At 28.3% G+C, this 9,852-nt stretch overlaps 1 pseudogene; it reads left to right on the forward strand.

Moving 5' to 3' along the window:
- The first annotated feature begins 4,369 nt into the window (after positions 1-4,369).
- The window catches only part of LOC108684712, a 7,527-nt pseudogene continuing 2,044 nt past the window's right edge, over positions 4,370-9,852 (forward strand).

Genomic DNA, 9,852 nt, shown 5'->3' on the forward strand with positions numbered 1-9,852 from the left:
AATAGCGTAGCTTTTACGTATAAATTAACATAAAAGTATAAAATTATGTAACATTAACGTCTGCAATTACGTACGAAGGGCATTCATTTTCTTGTTAATGTTATCATTTTTGTGTTTTATATATATAAAATATTCTCTTAATTCTATTCCAATTCCTCGCTTCTCCTCTATTAAGATTCTTGATGTCCATGTTGACTTTTCATTATTCGAGTCACGTAGCCGTCAAGTATCGGGCTGTTTATGTTCATTTACGTCTTCTTTATCCCCTTTACTACATCCTTTTCTACTTTCAAAAACTCCTCATTTCTCAACTTACTTGTTCTCTATTTGATTATGTTAAGGTTTTCTATATTCTCTTAACAAACATCTGCTAAATCGTGTACAGCGTATCCAAAATTCTTGTCTCGGCTTTTCCTATTGCGTCCATAAATATGACCGTATTACCAGAGATCTGGTTTAAGATTTAGCAACGTTTAATTCTTCACCTGTGCTGTCTTGTATTTTCTCTCTTTCGCTCCAATACTCCTCTATATGTGCAACATTTCCTTCAGTTGAACTCTGAACATCATTTCTCTTTTAACTCTCTTGTCATCAGATACCAAGATTACTTATCCTTCTTCATATGTCGATCCACTAAATTCCGTTCTGCTTTCTCTTACTCCTCTGTCAAATATTTTAATTCTCTTCTGATTCAATAAAAACCTCTCCCTCTCTGTTCTCTTTTCGTTCCGCTACCTCGCGTTTTGTCGCGTCATAGTATTTAAACGAGATTGATTGGTGTATTTGCAGGTGTACGCGCAAATGTGTATGTGTGTGTATAATTTCAGCTATTGGTTTACCTCTTATTACATTGTTGTCTTATTCTGATTTTATTAGTAGGCTGCTGTTATTAGTAGGCTTTGTAATAACAATTTTGCCGATGCCTAACCATTTACTATTGTCTATTGTATTTATGTTTATGTTAACTATGTCGTCTATTGTATACTTTGTCTATTACTCTGTTAACGAATGGTCTTTTTCATATAGCTTTGCAATAAACTAAATTAAATTAAATATTTTAGCTGGCTGAAGTAGAATTTTATTGACCTCAATGAATATACTAGACTATTAATTTTCTGGGTAGTATATATACATATATACATATATACATATTGTATATAACGTAAAGTGACAACATTAACAAGAAGATAAATCATCCTTTCTACATAATTTTATATGTTAATATTAGCCATTGAATATCAGCCAATTTGAATTCTAATTGGCTGATATGTGTGTATGTGTGTTTGTATATCTATATAAATGGATATTAAATTTTATCAAATATAAGTTCTCTTTAAACTTTTATTTTATTATAAACTGATGAACATATTAATCTTATACATATATATCTTGAATATTTATATACTATTACATATCTCGGAATTATCATATTAGAATTACATTAAAAAATTAAAAAAATATCAATAAAATATATAATATTAATATTAACATATATAAAAATTCAATTAACATATATAAAAATAGTAGTTCAGATTTTACAAAAAAAGACAAACGAAATGAAGTATATAAATACTCTTATCTAAAAAGAAAAAGAAGCCACTTTAGCTTGTGGCTTCATTTTTCTACTCTTCTTTTGATTATCACGAAAGGCCTTTGTCCATCTTGACAAAGTCATTCTTTGGCTATAATTGTTGATATATATTATATTATCTTGAATATATTAGACGTGAAATCTCGCAACTCATCACATAAGAATCACATTGAAAGTCATAACAAAAAAGTCATAAAAAAAAAGAACTATGTTTACGATTTAACATAAAGAAAAATAAACTCGTTAATTAATAAGAAGAATATAAATTATATATCCAAAACTTAAATATCTGCAGCTTGCGGCTCCATTTGCTTAGCCTTTTTTTTATCGCGTATGATCCTCTATTGTTGCTGAAACATATAGTCCAAAATCCCACCGCGAGTTTATGCATCTATCGCGTATGCAGATGAAATGTCCTCATTCTTGTCCTCTACTTTCTTAAAACTAAATATTTACTAAGCGAATATTTACTAAGCAAGAAGCTTATCTTTCTGGAATTGTACTAATTTCTCTATAACTTGTAATTTGTAATTTGCTTCGTTTTCTGGGAGGCTTAGTAACAACAGTTCTGCTCATCATTAGTGTATGCTTTTTAATTTTTTTATATACAATAAAATAATAATAATAATAATAAAATATTTAAAAAATTGAAATTCGTGTTGAGGGCAACACTAATGCCCATATTCATAGTCAGACCTTGTACTGATTATGAATACGAATATATATTGCCTAAAAAAAAGTGGTCATTAATTATGGCTTACAACTTACGAGAGAAGGAGCGAGCCCGCGGCTCCGGCCAATGAACAAAGACGCAGCAACAAGGTCACAATACAAATTCGCGCACACAATCGTGCGCCATTCAACCATCTTATTTCATTGTCATGTCAAACATGATGTCACAATTACATTATAATATTATGGACCACGTTTTACTGCCTCAAGTTTTTTGTGTGTCACTTTTATGACATATTTACATCCTATTGACGTCGATGAAATGACGTAAATTTTATGTATTAGAAATAATGTCATTGCTTTTTTTGGTGAACACTTATATAACAATACAGGTTTATAATCCTTTTGAGTCTACGAGATTCCGATTGCAACTTTGATCTTAAATGAAAATTAAAACTCTCTATGTCTCTTTGGCTTTAAAACAAGACAGATAGTTTTAAGTTTCATTTAAAGTCAAAGTAACGTTAGTGCAACCAAGCCCTAGTAAAATACACGACTTTGGTCTCGGGCTTGTGCAGATTGTAGGTAAAAACTCAATTGAATCACTTTTCAAATGCAAAAGGAATGTGTGTTCAACTGAGGTCACAAGAGAATTATTACCTGTAAATAGAAAATAACAATATTTCCTACTCCGTTCGCTAGCAAAGCGAGATTTCTACACAATTGAGCCGGGAATAGCATATGCTTCAAGGCCTTCAAATAGTATATAGTAAGAACGCACTTGCGAGTGTTTAATTATTAATAAACAACAGAATTAAATAAAATTTTCTGTGAAATTGATGAATCTGTAAAAATAATTAACTAATAACGTTATAAAGAAACATGATAAAATGTGGTTTCTCAATAAAATGTGTACGAGCAAAGTAGTCTTGAGGACAAAACTGTTGTGATAACGGGGGCAAATAGTGGTATTGGCAGGGAGACTGCTAGAGATTTATACGCCAGAGGTAATTTTACTAAGATGATATTTTAAATTATTCTACTCTCTAAAAGTGAATCAACATATTATTATTGAAAAACAGTAAACAGTCACTGATTATGATAATTATAAGTGTAATACTGTAAATCAGTAAAATTTCACTGAAAGAATTAAATAATAATACTGATTATTTCAAACAATAATAATAGATTACTAGCAACAGTAACTTTTGACTACAAAATCAGAAATATGAACTATTAAAATCAGTAAATGTCCTACACTGAAAGAAATGTTTTATACGAATCATTATTTTATTAATATATTTCACATATTATGGCTTGTTAATCAATACCTACGGGAAATATTTCCACAATTTCTGAATGCATGTTGAAACCGAAATAAACCACATTAAGATGAACACTGATTGTCGCAAAACAAGCGCTTAGATCAAAATTAGCCCAGCAATTACGTTAATATATGTTATATTTTATTCTTGTATGCAAGCCAGCATAAAATGACACTGTTGGTCGAATTTTTAATCATTTAGAGAGAGAGAGACAATCATATTATGATCCACATTATCGATAATGTTAGAAGAAAGCGAGTAATAATCACTATAGCGAGAAAAATTTGATATTATATTCGCAAAACAGCTTCAAAATACTCAAGACTGATATCGATTCCTGACGATATTCGAAATCGAATCTATTACCGTTTTTTGTAGTCTCTCTTGCAGTGGAAATCAAAAAGTTCCAGCAAGTTTATTTAATTTCGGGAATCGTGATTTGCGCGGTAAAAAATCAAATTTTTTTTGATAGCATCTTTTATGACGAAGATTTTATTGATAAGTTGTGATTCGCACAGCGAGAATTACAACTCTCACTACAATATGTAATATTTATTATTTTCTATTCCGTTCGCTGATAAGGCCAGAGATTGTTTGATTCACGATACGTACAATCGAACTGGGAGTGGGCTAGAATTTGCAGTAGTATATAAGAAACACTGCAGTCTTCAAGTAATATATAACAACACGGAACAAAATCGAAACACTTTCTGTGAAATTGGTAAGTGAGCAATTTGCAATAAAAATAATTAACTAATAACGTATAAAGAAACACGATAAAATGTTGTGGTTTCTCAATAAAATGTGTACGAGCAAAGTACATCTTGACGTACTGTCACTGTTGTGTCAAAACTGTTGTGATAATGGGAGCAAATAGTATCGGCAAAGAGACAAACTGCTAGAGATTTATACGCGAGAGATTTTACTGAGATATATTTTTAGTTATTCTAATCTTTGAAATGCAAATAGGGGAGACCGAGGCTAATAAGACTCAGTTTCGAATTTTTACAGGACGAAATTAAGAGACTTATCAAAAAAATGAATTTTACATCAGTTACTACATTTGACTTCCTAATAATATTTTAATAATAAGAGGAAACTGATAATTAATATGAAAAAAATGCATTTTTTTTAATGCATTCCCTCTGATTCAACTAACTTCGGGATCGGAGTAATTCTATTAAGATTATTAAAATAAAGATTAATGTATTTTAAACTACATCTTTGGCTACATATTAATAAAATTTTTATAAAAATGTTTTAAACACAAACATTCGCTTCGCAGAGCAAAACAATGCTTCTTTTTGCAAAATTTATTCATTTCGTGCAAAAACACGTCGAATGAGCCTAGTTTTCGAGATTGAACATGAAGGAACTAAATTTATAATATTTACTACTGAGGAAAATCTCTTTAAAGGAATAAAATTTTGAAGAATAAGTACTATAAGATCGTCATTAAATGAGTCATACAGTATCATGCTGGTTATCTGCTATCCCCATCTGTTCATTTTTTAAAAACATTAACAATATAACGATAACAAAGACACATAAACAAAAAAAATCTTGAACTTTATTAAGTAAGAACTACACTTACTATCTAAGCAGAAATCAAATATCTCAGACAATCATACACAATTGTAAAATAAAAATTTTAAAAATAAAAATATTTATTTAGGTGTAATTATTTTTTAAAATTGTGACATAATTTCTATCATAGATGTGTTCGCAACAAGATGTTACAGCAGATTTAGCGGCAGTCGTTACTGCGTGCTCAGACACGTTTACGTATGTCTCGCGTGTTTTGTTTTTAATGTAGTCTCGATTATTCTACTTATTCTTATAATCAACTGACCCTGGTCTCCCTTATATGGAAAGACCAGTAATAGCGTAGAACAGTTAAACTGAATGTTAAAATTTTTTGCAATATTAATCTCGTCATGCTTGATTTTTCTACATAATTATATTGATAGTCCATCAAAATTATTTTCAGATCTGTATCTATTTAAATTCTTACACTTCAAATAAAATCGATTTTTCCGTGCAGATGTTGCTTGTGGTATAAATGAAATATAGATTTATTATTGGTTAAAGTGATGTATATAATTCTCTTCACAATGATAATTCCCAATTGTATTGCATCGTCCGAAATTTGATTTTTTTTCTTGTCTTTGGTGTGCAATGTCATATCTCGAAAATTTTTGACTGTTAGATTTGAGAGTCCAAGATCGGAAAATTTTAGTATTAATTTTAGTCATATTTCCGTGAAATTTGAGATTATATGTCCTAAAAATTTACTGCCAGTACTGAAAATATATGTATAGCACAAAAATAGGTATACCATATGCAGCATGCAACGCTCTCTGCATGAACGAATTCTAGTATACATTAGAGGCATGTATGTGACTGTATGTATGTTATCATTTAAGAAATCGAGCATCGTGTGATTCCGTCTTTAGGCATACGCTGCCTCACTCTGTCGTTCTGTGCGTTGATTTGGCCCAATACACTACCGTGTCTTTTGATTATATATAGCCAGTAAGTGTTATATCTTGAGTTTTGTTTCTTAGATAGGTCAGTCACTAAAGATGAAAATAATACAACTAAATAACAACTAAAAAAAGAAAATGAGATGTTTTATTGTTTTAGTCGACAATTTTTAGTATAACAAGACGAAATTAAAAAATGTAATAAGATTAAATTAAAAAGTGCTACATTAAGGGAGATACTAAGTAATGAAACAATAAAATTATTTTTTTCTGTTTTTTTATTAAAACTCAATAATATGTAGAAATAATGAAAAATGATAATAGCGCTTTTTTTGTTGCTGCTAAAGTTTCCTACAAAATGAGTATTTATCAAACTTGGTGTTATGAATAGAATTGGAGACACAATGATTTGAAGATAACTTAAAATCCTAAAAGTATCCTAAAGTTTCTTGAAAAATAGACAAGAAAGAGCACTGTTTTAGTTATTTTCTTTTACATTGTTTGAATGCATCGGAGAATTAACCCGGTGTCATTGTGGCTGGGTCATAATGACCCGAGACATTTTTAAACATTTTGTATTTTTTTACATACTTCATAGATTTTAACTAATCTCTTAGCTGGAGCTAAGACTTTCTAAAACCATTGTTGACATTGCGAGAATAGACCAAAAAAGTATTCGGGTTATCATGATTCACTTCAACGTCCATGTAACATTTTAGCACCACAATGACGCCGAGTTAAAAGTAACATACATAATTTAAAGACATAAGATAATTTAAAGTAGAAGTCTTATATGAAAAAATTCAGCTCCATACGATTAATATTTTCAGAGATATTAAGCTCTAAAATAAGCAATTTTTTTATGAAATCCTTTTTTGAATATTAAAGTATTTTTTTCATATATATAATGAAATAACAAGTTAAACAGTAATGTAAATAACAAGAATCTTAAAAAAAATAAATCATTTTACATCTACGATGTAATGTAATACTAAAATTGTTCGCTTTACGTTAAGTACATATACAGGGTGTTTCAAAATTCGCGTCTACGAAGTACAAGATGTAATACTTTATTATATATACTTTTTTGCAAAATTGCGTCTGATAATGAATTTTTGCAATAGAGCAAGTTGAAGTTAATGAATAAGCGCTCTGATCTATGTAGCCTTTTATTATAAAAAAGTAAAGAAAGAATTAGCTCTTAAAATATCGTATATACTCGAATATTTTATTTTATTTTTTTTTTACTTTATTTTTAATAACTGTTTTAAAATAAATCAATTTTTAGACGGACGCGAATTTTAAAATACCCTTTATAATCAGCACTTACTAAAATGAATTTTCTTATCAATTCATTTTCTGTATATGTCTCTTTGCAAAAAAAATGAAATCTTTAACGAAAAGAAAACATTTTTGATGTAACTTTTTAAAACGATTAACAAGAGTGAAAAAAGTGAATCACGGAAATTTTTTACAAATATCTAATGTAACTATTTTTTTAAGTTACGTTAAGAATATTTTACTTTTCTTTGAGAGAAAGATTTTTATGAAAATATCTCGTTATTTAAGCGTCACTTTTTATCACTCATATTGATAAAGCTAATTGTTTTGTTATTAAAAGTTACGTCAGAAACTTTTTCTTTTCATTGAAAGATTATATTTTTATTATAAAGAGAAATACAAAAATGAAATAATAGGGGAGAACTGACTGTAAGTTGTTTTTATTATTCCACATCGTGCATCTTCTCTGACTTTGAGTAATTAGATGATGATAACTTTAAATCTACGTAACTTGGTCATAAGAAATTGTACAAAAAAAAAAAAAAGAAACTCATGAAGGTAAAAAATATATAATATCTTTAGCAGTACCAAAGTAGATACTTATATATATAAATATTTACTTTATACAATATACATAATCAATAATGTTAGAAGAAAGTGAGCAATAATCAATGTAGTGAGAAAAATGCGATTTTATATTCGTAAAACAGCTCCAAATTGTTCGAGACTTCCGGACAATTCTTGAAGTCGAACTAATTACCGTAATACTGGTAGGTTGTAATTCGCACTGCGAGAGTGTGACTGTTCGTTGCAACGTGTGATAAGTATTTATACTTATTGCTTTTTATTCTGCTCGCTACACAATAAAAAAATTGTGTTAAATATTTGTGTTAAAAACAGTACGTTCATATTCTGTCAAGAGTTTGTGTCAAATTTTTTAACATATTCGAGTTTTAATTTAACATAATGATTATGTTATTTAAAGATTTTGTGTGAAATTGATGTTCAACATTTCTTCAATTAATATCAAAATAACACAGTTTATGAGTAAATGCACAAATAACGTAAAAATAATGTAAGAACATAAATTCTAAGACAAATAAATAAAATACGTATTAATTTAACATATCATAAATATCAATTTTCTGAAAAAATGCTATCACGGATTGTTTAACGTCGATGATATCTTTTTTTATATTTATTGTCTTACATAATATTTGTGTTATATATTTATATTATCTTGTGTTGAATTAATCCAAATTTGAGGGAACCGTTGCGATATGCGGTTTATGTTAAATTCGACACATTTTTTTCCAATAGTGCAGCAAAAAATCAAGTGTTGAGATTTGTACTCACATAATTATATAATCATATGTACATATATACATGAAAATTATATTACGAATCGAAAGGGGATAGAATATGCCTAAAGTAATATATAAGAACATAAACATGATGTAATTATACAATAAAGATCAAAATCGATTATAGCACTTCCTATGAATTCGATATAGTGAATGATTTCGATTTAGTGAGAATAAATATAATTAACATCGTAAATAAAGAATACTATAAAATGTTATGATTTCTCAATAAAATGTGTACGAGCAAAGTACGTCTTGAGGGCAAAACTGTTGTGATAACGGGGGCAAATAGTGGTATTAGCAAGGAAACTGTTAGAGATTTATACACGAGAGGTGATTTTACCGAGATATTTCAAATTATTCTCTTTGAAATTCATGTACATAGGTATCATAGGGCCATTAAAATAATAATGTAGGACGGTCAATCTGAATACCAAAATTTTTTGCAGCGTTGTTCTCATCATGTTTAAGTTTTCTACATAATTATTTTGATGGTCCAGCAAAATTATTTTTAGTATCTGTATCTATCTAAATTTTTACGCTTCAAATAAAATCGTTCTTTTCGTTCAGATGTTGCTTATGGCAATAAATAAAATATAAATTTGTTATTGATTAAAAAAGACAGTAATTTCAAATTGTATATTATTATTGAATAACCATATAACAATATTTTATATAACAATATTTTATTATAACAATATTTTAGAAGCATTCGTTTCTTTACTGGATTAATAGACTTTTTTGATTATTCTTTTCTTAATTTAAGAATTCCATAAATTTTTTTTCACAAATCAATAAATATTAGAACGTTTGTAAAGAATTTAAAAAAAAATGTTATTGTAAATATATCGCATTTTACATCAAGTTACGTCTTAGATGTTCTAAAAGATGACGTTTACATGTTACAGCAATGTTTGTGCAGATTCGTTCAGTATTGTTTATTTCGTATGATTTTGGAAATGGCTAAGGATAAAATGTTTTTATGATATCTAAAATCCTATTTCAAAAGTACAAATGCTATTCAATTAGCAAAAAGGATCTGTGTGTAATTTTTCTATTTTATTAAAAGACACGTGTAATATAGTTTTAAATATTAATAAATTATGTTTTAATTTATAATTTATTTATTAATG

Source organism: Atta colombica, unplaced genomic scaffold, assembly GCF_001594045.1.
Source record: "Atta colombica isolate Treedump-2 unplaced genomic scaffold, Acol1.0 scaffold100, whole genome shotgun sequence".
Lineage (NCBI taxonomy): Eukaryota > Metazoa > Arthropoda > Insecta > Hymenoptera > Formicidae > Atta > Atta colombica.